General features: G+C 35.6%; 1 protein-coding gene across 7 annotated transcripts in view; it reads right to left on the bottom strand.

Annotated features, from left to right (window-relative positions):
- ASXL3 (ASXL transcriptional regulator 3) overlaps positions 1-13,587 on the bottom strand; it is a 182,091-nt gene that overhangs the window by 133,978 nt on the left and 34,526 nt on the right. For 2 of the 7 annotated variants that reach the window (XM_077900402.1, XM_077900403.1), the window contains exon 3: positions 50-103. The exons of the other annotated variants lie outside the window; for them this stretch is intronic. The gene's annotated coding sequence lies outside the window, so the exon portion shown is untranslated. The remainder of the gene's footprint in view (positions 1-49; positions 104-13,587) is intronic. 7 annotated transcript variants of the gene reach the window in all.

The following is a 13,587-nucleotide window of genomic DNA, read 5'->3' as shown; positions in this document are numbered from 1 at the left end:
AGGAAAGATGCTTTTCATAGTAGAAGGTAAACTGAAAGCATATGAAGACCTGGTGCTGCCTGGTAAGGTAGTTGAGGTGGTCCCAAATGGAATATACTCTGTCCTGAAGGGAAGAGAGAAAACACAATATTGGTTTCCAAGGCTAATCTTCTAAACTTGATACACAGGATCAAACTCTTCTGGTGTTTAAAAAACAACAAAACACAACACAACACCTTGGCTTTTTCAGGAGATGAGGAAGCAATGCCAGATTAACTCTTGAAGCTCTGTTTCATATTACCAAACGTGTGCCTTCTTCCTCCTGAATCCCACTATGTGGATGCCACTTTGATAATCCTGGCTACCATTGCCTTGACTGCATTATCAGAATCTCTACAGATCAAGGAACCCTCTACTTGCTCATCATACAGACAGGACCAGAAACCTTTGAATGGATATCAACTTCAAATGGTGGGGGGGGGGGGGGGCGGAGATCAATGGAGCCCCAAGAGCTATTATATGTTAAAGAACAAGAACAAACCAACTTATTTAAAATGTTAATTTTTCCCTCTCACTGCTTAATGGATAGGCTTTTAAGAAACAAAGAGACAGACATTATGTAGTTTTCAAAGCTAAACCAGCAAACGTACTATTTTTATCTTCTTGAAACCTTTATTATAATATTAAAGACTACATATTTCCTTTTTTGCTGCCCCTTCTCGGAAACTAATATTGAAAACTAAAACTTCCAATCCCCGCACAAAATTTAACTGTTTCTCTATTTCCAGAATGCCTAAAATAAAACTAAATGGGTTAAAGCATTGGAGCATTATTTTCTATGTACTTACCCTAAATTATTATTTGCATTAAGCAAATGGCTGTCTGACTGCTTGTCATATATACTTCCATTTAAAATTAATAAAATTCTGTCTTTTAATCTCCATTTCAGTTGCTCTACTGGCCAGATTCATCTCATCCTTGTTAGCTACAGTCTGTATTAAAATGAAAAATCTCAGCAATGTCCATCCAGTATACTGCCTCCTCTACCTACTGAATATATACTTTGGTTCCCAAGTCAACTATTCTGATATTAAATACGCAGAAATCTATCAGGTTAGGACCTGAGATTTGTATCAAACATAATACTCATTACGGTTTTTTTCTGGACACTTTCCACTAACTTCACTGCATCTCATAAAAAGTGACATTGCTCTCATAAGGAAAATGCAAAAACTAAATGGGTCACCTAGGCAAAGGACTTAAAAAACACTATACCAAAAGAGATAGACCACATGGTTGATAGCTAAAACTTACTGTCCATTTGGTGCTTAGCAATATATAATGCTTTTTCTCCTAAAATGTTAAGTCCTCTTGTTTGACATATTGACCCTCTGTTGCACAACCTGAGGGTCAATTACAGTAAGTGTAAGAGTCTTCTCAAACCATCCCTTATATAGATGTCGGCTAAAGATGTCTGTAAGTGATATATGTTCAATGAAATAAACATTTGCTGAGATACCTACTATGATCTAGGGACTATACAGGATATACAAACATGAGTCAGATGGGCCGCTAGCTATCTTGCAATTCATAGTTTAGATGGAAAAAAGACATATAAACAAAAAGAACTGTGATAAAGATTCATTTAAAACCTCCCTTGAAATACAAAAAAAGGAACCATATTTCTGCCTGGGAATCACAGGGAAAGTTGCCCAGGGGAGATGACAATTTGCATCTTAAATGATAAACAGGTAGCAGGATAGCAGTAATGGTAATAATCAACAGAAGCTAAGCATTAGCATATATGTAATTTAGTAGAATCTTGGAAATCAGATCACTACTCAAAAGTAAAATATATTCTGTCCTATATTTAGTGTAATACACAGCATTTCCATTTTAGTATAATGGAAAACTCTCAGTATACTACGAACATTTAATACATATTAAACAAGCCAAAACTGTGAGAACCTTAATGACAGAAGCACACAAATAATGACATAGATTTTCCAAATAATTAATCATTTCCTACATGTCTAAATGAAGACCTCCTCAGAAATAGTAAAGTGTTTTTTTCATTAAAGTCTATTCTTCAGAATTTCATTTTGTCCTTGAAGCTTCATAATCAAGTATCAAACAGAATTTGGATGATAATACAAATACACAGGACTCTGAGACACATTTCCCCGCCCCCCCCTAAAATACTAATTATATAATTAGCAGGAGGTACTGTTAGGGCACTACATGTTAACACATAGAAGTCTGGAGGGTGCGAAAGCAGGAAATATCATATTGATATCATTCATTCAAAAGGCTAAAGTGAACCAGGGGTGCCTGGGTGGCTCAGTCAGTTAAGCATCAACTATTGATTTCAGCTCAGGTAGTGATCTCGGGGTCTTGAGATTGAGTCTCCTGTCAAGCTCAGCCCGGAAGTTAGCTTGAGTCTCTCTCTCTCCTCACCTCTGCCCTTCCCCCCGGCACACACTCACATGTGCTCTCTCTAATAAATCTTAACAATCTTTTTTTTAAAAGGCTGAAGTGGCCCAAATGTGAAAGCTAGCTAGGGAAATAGTTTCTCAGTTACAAATAGGACCCCCAAAAAGGCATCTCATTTAATGAAAAATTATTAACTTGTTGGTATATTGTAAATTAAGAAAATCCCTGATACCAGAGTTCCAACACTGGTCATTGGCAGACATAAAAAACAACTCAGGATCAGAGCTCCAGGACGGGTCAGTTAAACATCCAACTCTTGATTTTTGCTCAGATCATGATCTCAGAGTCTTTAGATCAGTCTGGCTCTGCACTCAGCAGGGAATCTGCTTGAGATTCTCTCCTTCTGCCCCTCCCCCCCACTTGCATGCCTACACACTCTCTAAAACTAAATAAATAAACCTTAAACAAAAACAACTCAGGGGCACCTGGGTGGCTCAGTCAGTTAAGTGTCTGCCTTCAGCTCAGGTCACAATCCCAGGGTATCAGGTCATGAGCCCCTCACTGGGCTCCCTGCTCAGTGAGGAGCCTGCTTCTCACTCTCCCTCTACGTGACACTCCCCCTGTTTGTGCTCTTTCTCTGTCAAATAAACAAATAAAATCTTTTAAAAATCCCTAAAACTCAGAATCTGCTTAATTAGGTTACAATGGCTTTCAATCTTATCACTGCATCTGAATTAATAACATAAACTAGGGCTCCTGGGTGGCTCAGTCAGTTAAGTGTCTGCCTTCAGATCATGATCCCAGCATCCTGGGATCAAGCCCATGTCAGGTTCCCTGCTCAGTGGGGAGTCTGCTTCTCCCACTGCTCCCCCTCCCCCCGCTCATGCTCTCTTTCTCAAATAAATAAAATCTTAAAAAAAAAAAAAACAAATTCAAATCCCTTATGAAATTTTAGATAAAAGTTTAGGTATTAAATAACATTACATACTTATTGAAATCATCTTTTGGCACCAGTGTTCCAAACACCACTGAAAAATACCTTAGAATACAAATTTGACTTGAAACCCATTTAATCTTGATTAATTTCCCCAAATTCCTAATAAGGCAGAAAGCAGTGAAATCTCATTAGTCAAGTATCTTCCAATTGACAGCACATTTCCCAAATTATATTATTTCCATAGCAGTCTTATGATGCAGATAAAGAGATGCAATTTCCCCCCATTTTACTGGAAAGATAAAAAAAGACTGAGTGACTTATCCAGGATAACACATTATTTTAGAAGCAGAAAGAGAGAATTAAAATTCCCATCCACTCAATCAGAAAATATCATGAGCCTATTACATGAAGGGCACCATGGGGAAGAGACGAATCAATGAGACATGAACTCTACCATTAAGGAAATTGCAGTCCTATTATAACAAGAGAAAATCTGAGAGAGTTTATGAGATGCTACAACAAAGGAACACACATATTATGTTATAATGGAATAGGAAGGATAAAATAATTAATTAGAGCTAGAATTAAAGAATTCTTTACTGAGGAAGTGGTATTAGACATTGGAATTGAACTCTGGAGGACAAGAAACGGTGAAGGTCATTACAGGCTGAGCAGAGTCAGAAAGACTTGAACATACACAGAATGTTTACACAAAGTCAAGTATATAGGTAATTATGTTTTCAAATGTCAAAAATGATAATACATATTTAACCTATTCAAGTCCAAGAATGAGATTTAATTTAAAAACAGACATAGCAGAGGCTGGTAGTTTTCTCTCAATAACTACCTTTCCCTACACTTAAGACTCTTTCATTTTAGCTGGGAATACATTTCCTGCAGCAGAATATGTTCTCCAGCTTCTCAATCAGCTAAGTGCAGCTCGGTATCTGGCCAATGACAAGAGGAAAACTGATACACTTAACTTTCAGAAGGTTTCAATAAAGGGACTGCATGTGTCCCTTCCGCTGCTTCTTAGAACATTGTTTCAGTGGCAAGCCATGTTAGACCATCAGGAGGAGGACAAAATCCTAAGGATAATGAAGCAATAAAACAGAAGGACCCAATTCCCTGAATATCCTGATGTAGCAAAATTATAGTCAGAAATCAATATTATCATATTGTAAGTGAGGAATAAAACAACATATCATGAATTCATAAGAATTTGATACCTCCAAGTTATACTGAGCTTAATCTCACTTAATCCATAAAATAATTATTATATATATTCCATACTACACTGATATACTAGAGATTCATTTATAAGTCAAACAAATTATCAATGCCAGAAAAAAGAATCAATAGGTGAAAAGTAGATTTTTGCTCTAAGTGCACATTAGTTGACAATTTACCCATTGGACTTCTTGGTCCACTCAATGTTATTGTGATTACATCTAAATATTTAATTGCTATCCATTTTTTACAGAGAACAGAGGAAAATTTAATAACTAAACAAAAATACATCATCACAGTGTGAATGAAGAAACAGAGCAAGCTGTAAGAGCCCAGAGGGGAGAGATGAACAGAGGAGAATGGCTGCCAGATGACCTGTTTGCATCAACCTGTCTCTGGGCAAATCTATTCACCCTTTCTTCACATATTACTTCATATTACAGGCATTTCAAAGAATAACTGGAATAAGAATATTTAATAAAATGATCTAAGGCATCATACTTTACTGAGCTTACTGGCTATCTACATCAGCCCACGAAGGAAGGGACATAAGGTGATGTCAACTGCTCCCCCTGTTCTTCCCAAAGTTCTTTGGGCAAGGTCTTGATGGCAACAAGGAGCTGCTGAGGCCAAATCTGAGAGTATTAAATTTCTGGTTGAAGTATAAATTACAGTACAATCTCTCTCACACCCCTAACTTCTGCCAACAGTGTTACAAATATGTACTACTGGAAGCAAATAAAATCAGGTAACAGAGGGGTGACTGGATCAATGAAAACCCATCACTTCAGGAAAATCAAATGAAAGACATGTTCCTTCTAATAGTACCTTAGAATAGAAGATTTATCTTCTTTTCTTTATACAGTCTTGCCTTCACTTACTACTAGGCTTTTGAACATTCTTAAATTCAAAACTGATCAGCCTCATCTAAGTTTTAAGATAAGTCAAATATTTACCAGTTCTATTATAGTGGACCACTCACCTCTACACCTTAGTTTATTGATCTGTAAAATAAAGGTTTAAGACTATATGATCTGCAAAGTCCTTACCCCAGAAACAGAATATTATAGCACTGAGTTAAACTTCACCTCAGAGTGCAACCTGATATAATAGAGGCTGCTCTAAATGCACTGTTTTTAAGGAAACGTGCTTTCAAATAAATTCTCAAAAGCATTGCTTAAAGTTGGGGTAGTAATGACAACAGCAAACAGCCTCTTCTGTAAAACAGTCCTGATGTTAACAAAGGGTCTAATTCTTCAGCTGTTAGGAATTGTTCAGCCCATTATTCTTCTATCCCAAAAAAATCTTCTAAGACAGACTGGAAATTACTTGGGTGACCAGGTGGTCGAAAATTGGGTAAGGAAAGGACTAGATTTAAAATAATTATCTACTCCTATTCAAGTTTCTACAGATACTAGTTCACAATTCCTCATCACTCTTTTTTATGAGAAAACAAGTAAGAATATACCATTGTATCTAATATCCAAACTAATTTATAAAACTTTGAAAACTAAGTTATGGGTGGCTGCTCAAAAGGTAGTATCTAAAAATAGTATATTACATAAATCCTAATTTAAAAAATCAAGTTAACATTTCTAATATTAAGGCTGGATAAAATAATTGAGCAGTGAAAACTGTTCTAAGTAATTCCAAATAGTACTTTCTGTATTCCTGATTCAGTACTTTCCTTCTTGGTGTGGAGGTGTAAGGGGATTCCAAAGTGATCCCTGTTTATCGTTAACACTTCAGAATTTAAGATTGGAGCCATTTAGACTTTCCCACTAGCAATAGCTTCTTCCAACACATCTTCATGAATGACAGCTTTCTGTATCTAGTACCAGCAGGTCACCTTCAATAAACACAAATTAAGCAAGAAATTGAAAAATAATCATTGTACAAATTGCTGTATTTCATGCAGACATGCTAGAAAAGAACTAAATAATGAATTCAGGTTAGCTGTAGTGGCCTGAAGGAGAATGTTCTCTGCTTTGAAATTTTACATTCCTGTACATTCATTTTATTCTGAAAAATGAAAAATAAAAGTAAAAAGGAAAGAATATTATTTTTATATCTTCCGCTAGAAACACAATGGATGGATGAGATGAGGAAGGATGGATAAATGGTCATGATATAGATTACTAAGGATAGTAAAATTCATCTGTCACTCTTTGCGTAAGATAATTTCTCCAAAAAAGGCCTAATGCTGCTTCTGAAACCAGACTCACTTATTCACTTGGGCCTCTTTTCCATCCCCTAGATGTACTTCTTAAAAGGAGAACAATGTTAATAACTTAGCCTACCCCCTTCTAAGGATGGTTTAGTCAACCCAATCTATTTTCATTCGGTTGTTGCACCAATGGAGTCAATGCCACCCTCTAAAATTCCCTTTCAGATTATCTACAACTTGTCAGCAACTATGTTTTGGCTAGTCACAATTTGCAAGCTCCCCAGAAACAAGCTTCAATCTGTAGGTCCAATATCAATAATAAAATGGGGAGAATCCTATGGAGTCTTTGGTCCTCCCATTACCTGAGGCATGTTTCCTAACCTCAGGTAGGAGACCTTCTAAAGCAAACAGTAAGAAGGTACATTCAAATATGCCTTGCTGTTGTCTGTAAGCCCAAATCTTCAAAGTCATACTCACTTTGGACATAGCCTAAAAAGCTGCTAAAGGGGATATGTTTGAGGTGGAGGGTGGGGGTGATTTACTTAATAGAATCACATAACCCATACCTTCCTTAATCAAAATTTTATTAGGCTACAAATATTTAAAAAGGTTCAGTGCAAGTGGTTCCGTATCAGACATCAAATCCATGATTTGCCACTTGTTAGCTGTCTCAACTTACTTAACCCCACCTGCTTCAATTTCCCTATCAGTAAAATGGAAAATAAAATATCATCGACCCACCTTAATGTTTCTAAAAATATAATTCATGTACAGTCCTTAGCAATATAATATAAGCAAATGACTTAAAAATTAGGAATCCTTTTAACCATCAAGCCCTTACTCATTAACTTGCTTGACATAGTCCATAAAGCATAGTATCTCAGCTCTCTGCCAAACAAATTAATGAATAGATATGTAAATTCTTTACAGTAATGGCCTTATATTTGTGATGGAAAGACAATATTTCTTGATATGTTGGAATATCAAATATCTTATCAAGAATTCAAGGGAGAATTAGAAATTCCTAAATTTAAAAACTAATATATATATAATATATAATATATATAATATATATATTTATATGTATATAAATAAATAAAATTATGCACTAGGCTGAAGACATGCTTCACAGAGAAGAGATGAAAAGACCTAATTAAATGACACAGAAAAATGGTCCAGAACTGTGTTGTTAAATCCTCAGAAACCGGGACTACATTTTATTCATTCATTAATCTAGCAACCTCTATCCTCTCAATAACATAGCATGTGCTTAATAATGGAATGAATACATGCCTTAAAGCTTTCACAGAACCTCAGGATCTAACACTGTGAGCACAGTGAGTAGGAACTTAGTAGGTATTTAATTGATTACCATTATGTTCTGAAACCTTCATCTCCACAACTTTTTCTTTTCTCTGATGTCCTCTAATTTGACCACCAATCACGAGACAAAGCTCTGCACCTACTCACGTGGTCAGACTGAGAACTGGGCAGAGCCTGAGTACAAGCCTTGCACAGCATCTAGAACAGATTTTAATTTTTTTTTTAATATTGATAGACATCACCTGAACTTGAGGCAGAATCCCAGTCCATGATTATCAATTTGATTCTGCATTTAGGCATCTCAGGAGTTGCAGGATAAATAATCCTTAATTGTCCTGAAAGAACTAAGACTTGTTCTTAGGAATTACACAAGGTAGCTTTTGGAAAACCTGGCTTAACAAAGCATCGTAATTTTTATTCTCCTGAAAACAAATCAACTATAAAAAGAAGTCCCCATGTCAGCATATTAACTGTTTTGCATTTGAATTATGTTGTCAAGTTCAAAACAACGAGGCAAAACTAAAATCATAGGCATATGGCAATTAAGAGCACAAGCAACGAAATTAAAAGATAAAGAGAAAAATACCAGTTAGAAAAAAATTAAATAAAATCATCCCAGTTTAATGCCTATTCCTTCCCAAAGGTTTTCATCTGCATAGGATACTTAGAATCACATACAATGTAATTTTATATCCATTTCTGCTTCTATTTCTGCACTGAAATATTTATAGAGTGCTCAGTATTTCTGGAGTAAATTATACCTAGATCTTGATAAAGCTGAAATCACCTAAATTACCTTTTTTTGTTCAATTATTTGGAAGAATGGAGAAAGAAAGCTTGACAGAATAAAAAGATGTATTAAGAAATGGCCATTTCATAGCTATAATTGCATTCCTTAGTGAATATTGATGCCTTGAGGGCTATATGCAGTCAGCACAGCTACTTTTACCAAAGGCTTCAAATAAAAGCCAAATCAATTTATATTGTATGAATATACACATTATATTTGACACAAAACTTAAGCCAAGTATTCTACTGGTTTATGTGAAAAATAACATATGAAAACACATATTAGGAGTATATAAAAACAGAAGCACAATACAGTGTTAAGCATAATGTTATGAATACACTCCAAGATTAATCAGATATTCAAAATTCTAGAAATCTTATGTTGTGTGTGAGTTCTGGCACTCTAAAGTTTCATATTCAATCACTATGATGAACTGAATTTTTGCGCTCCCAAAATTCATATGGTGTAGCCCTAGCCCCCAATGTGGCTATAGTTGGAGATGAGGCCTCTGAGGAAATGATGAATGTTGAATGAAGTCTAGTAAGGATGGGGCCTTGATGCGATAGTAGTAGTGTCCTTATAAGAAAAAATGGAGAAGAGCTCCCTCCCTCTCCCTGCACACACACACACACACACACACACACCCAGAGAGGACAAGTGAGCACATAGTGGAAAGGGGACCATCTGCAAACCAAGAAACACCAGAAACCTACCCTGCTGGACCTTGACTTGAGACTTTAAGCCTATAGAACTGTGAAAAATACATTTCTCTTGTTTAAGCTACCCAGTCTGTAGCGTTTTGTTGTGGCAGCCTGAGCAGACTAAGCCAATCACTATTAATATGACTTCAGTCAGGGAACAAAGAAGAGGTCTGTTCTAAATGTACTATCTTGGCGTGAGGCGTTTTCTCTCTGAAAAGTGCTACCTCTCCTTTCGGAAGCCCAATCTTACAGTCTTTTATGGAACAGTGTGATGACTGCTGGAAGCGCATGTGACTATGCACATGCAAGCACATGACAGGGTGACATGGTTCAGGAACTCCTCATGGGGCTCTACTTCTACCTTCCCAAATCACAAAGAGATAATATGGGAAATGTGGCATTGGAAGACAAGTAATTACCTGTGGCTACAATAACAGATGCTTGGCTACTTAAGCTTTAAAGCTGCAGATGTCCCATCTGATTTAGGTAGAGCTAGGAGTTGGAACTCTACCTTGTAAGGTAATGTTTCACATAATTACTTTTTAACTCAGGAAATGCTTCCAAGGGAATATATAATCTTATTCCCCTGAATCACTTTTTCACAATAAGAAAAGTAACTTAAAGTTAAAAAAAAATTTTTTTTAGATGAACTAGGAGAATGGGATTAAGAGGTACAAGTTTCTTATTTTAAAATAATGAAGTCATGGAGATCAATTACAAGTATAGCATAGGGAATACAGTCAATAATATTGTAATAACGTTTGGTGACAGATGGTGATTGCATTTATGGTGAGCATTGAGTAATGTAGAAGACTGTCAAACCGCTATGTTGTACACCTGAAACTAACTAACTAACTAAATAAATAAATAAATAAAATTTAATTTGTGACAGACTGTGAAGTAATTTTTAAACAATTAGTGATATCCATGTATACATTTTGAATTCTTATTTAACCAGTTTTATACCATTTAATCTAAAGCAAGTTAATTACACACAATGCCAATGAATGACATTTTATTTTAAAGATTTTATTTATTTATTCATGAGAAACACAGAAAGAGAGAGAAAGAGAGAGAGGCAGAGACCTAGGCAGAGGGAGAAGCAGGCTCCATGCAAGGACCCCGATGTGGGACTGGATCCTGGACCCTGGGATCATGCCCTGAGCCAAAGGCAGACACTGAACCGCTGAGCCACCTCTGTGTCCCAATGAATGACATTTTAAGTGATGTTTTCTTCAGAAGGACTAAATATATATAAATGATCAGATTGCCAATTCAAAATACCTTATAAGATATAATGTCTGTTTTCATTATTTATATCATAAACCCTACATTATCAGAATATCATGCATATTTATTTAGGTATCATGTGACTAGGAAAATCGTACCGTACCCAATTTCATCTAATTATCACCAATCATACAACGGACAGCATCTTTTGATTCACAGTTTGCTAGGTGCAGTATATTCTCTGGAATATTGTGGATGATCAGTTAAGAAATTCTACTGTAAATGGTAGTGTTTGAGAAAAAAATTATTTAAAATGGGGGAGACTGGGTTTAAAGAGACAAGATAAGAAGATACTGTATTAATCTCATTAAAATATTATAAGTGCAAAGACTGAATGGCAAGGAGTAGGGATACAAAGAAAGAAAGACGTATTTAGGAAGTAGAACTAACACTACCCAAGAACAGACTGGCCAAGGGAGCATCGAAGAAAGGAGCTGAGAATGAATGTTTGGGAACTCTAATCTGAGTAATGATGACAAGTAAAATTTCATATCAGAGAAGAGGTAAGTTATTCTCAAGGCTCACTGACACACTTACATTCACACAACTATACGCATGCAAAAATAAATGTAGATTGTCCTATGTTTCTGTTTAATAACACCATTGTCCGATTTGCCCCTTCTAAGTAGCTGACTGTGCACACCATTTACACAATGAGAGGATTAGATGTTAGCAAATGGCAGGGGTGACACTGTGAGTTAACACTGTAATTCTAAAATGCCTCAGCACAAACCAGACCACCATTTCAGTGTGAAAGGACGGATGCCAACATGGAGTCTAGAGATAAGAATTGATTTTGCAGTAGAAATTATTTGTGTTTCTTTCTTATCTCTAGACAAAACATTTCAGCAGCTAGAAAGAATCATCTCCTATAGTACTAATTAGAAACGTAAATCTCACCAAGAGAAATGCCAAGAAATTTTATTGTTTGTCACTATACATGGTAATAGAATTTTCTGACATTTATCCCCCTAGAAAAATGCAACATCTTTAATAAACCACAGTACGAAGTAGAGATCCTAATTTCAGCACATTACAACACAGACTGCAAAACAGAAGACATGCAAAACCTAAGGCAAGTAGCTAAAAACAAATTTATTCCAAGAATTATGAGTGTGAATAAAAACTTCTCATTGATACCAGAATAATTGCAAAATCTTGGGTTGTCAATTGCATGTTCCACATTGCAAAATCAAAAATATGTCCATATTTCAAGTAACACTAAACACAACAGAGACTGTTTATAAAGTTTTTCAAATATCCCTACTGTGGTATGTAATTATAGGCTGTTGCTCTGCAAATGGTTGATGAAATCTAACAGATTTTTTTTAAGTAAGGCATCTATAATCTTGTAAAATGTACCTCATAAATATTGCCCTACCCCCAAAACAGAGGTTTTTTTTTTTTTATTGTTTCGTGTGTGGTGTGTTGGATTTTTATTTTGCCTTTATTTTATGACTGCTTTACCTCCATTCGCAAACTATTTGCCTGTGCATAAATAATATGAAAACTAAATCAAGGTTCATGCTACATTAATGACAGGTATCTTGTAATGATAATGCCCAGCACATAAGAAATTATCCCTCTCTGACGAATAGCTGTTCTGTTCTCACTAGGTAAGTGCTGCGAGCCTCACTCCTTAACCTTGCTGCCCCTGGACGCGTCGCTATATGGGAGCACATACTTCTTTGGAAGCATCACTTTAAAAATTACGTGAGCAGAGAAAAACATATCCTAAGGCATCAAAAATCCCTCAGTCCTCTTTGTAAAGGAATTAGAACCTCTGAATAAGCAAACCAAAAACAGAAAAGCAGAATTAGGACAACCCCAAATGCCATCCAAACCAACATGGTAACCTGAGTTACTCCTCTTTTTCTATGAACATATTTCCAATTACTGGAGACAAGTGCTCTCTTTGGCAGTACATATACTAAAATTACTGCAGACAAGATCATATTCTACAGTAGCACCCTAACTCCCTGAGGAAGTGGGAATGTTTAGTCAAGCAGTCCAATCAGGCATATCAAATATCCATCCACAAAAGCAGCAGACAGGAATATGCACATTTTCCCCCTCTATACAAGCAATATGGCTATTTCATTGATAGTAAGGTTCTGATCATCTGAAAAGCATTCCAAACATCTATGTGTTATTAATTGTTCACAACTCATAAACACAAAGTAACAAAAGCTTGGAAATACTCAGTAAAGCAAATATATAGGTGGACCAGAATAAAATTATACTGATAAAAATGTTCTATGTTATACAGAAGGAACTAAGACCTCCGAAATATATTTTCATTAAGAATTCTAGAAAACCATGCCATGCTATTTTTTTCAACAAAAATCATATGTCCTTCTGACCTTTTTGTAAACCACATGGAAAGTATTTATTTCAGTCTGTCTTTTCCAAACAGAATTTAATCACACACTACACATTTCATCAATAACATGAAAAAGATACATAGAACATGATATAGAAAAGCTGTCCTCTTTTTATCATGTCTACATGAAAAGTATGCAATTTAAAATGTCACTTGAAAAGAAGAAAAGATAACATAATATGTCAAGAATTTCATCACAAATAAATTAACAATATCACATATACTGAACTCATTCAAATACTCATATCAGCTTTGCCAAAATTATTGGTGTGTTTTTTATTACAAATTATAAGCTCAAACCAGAGGCACTTACAGTGTCTTAAAACAGGCAACAGCACAATAACCTTACTTGCT

The sequence above is a fragment of the Canis aureus genome, chromosome 6, assembly GCF_053574225.1.
Source record: "Canis aureus isolate CA01 chromosome 6, VMU_Caureus_v.1.0, whole genome shotgun sequence".
NCBI lineage: Eukaryota > Metazoa > Chordata > Mammalia > Carnivora > Canidae > Canis > Canis aureus.
This window is presented reverse-complemented; position numbering and strand designations above follow the sequence as displayed.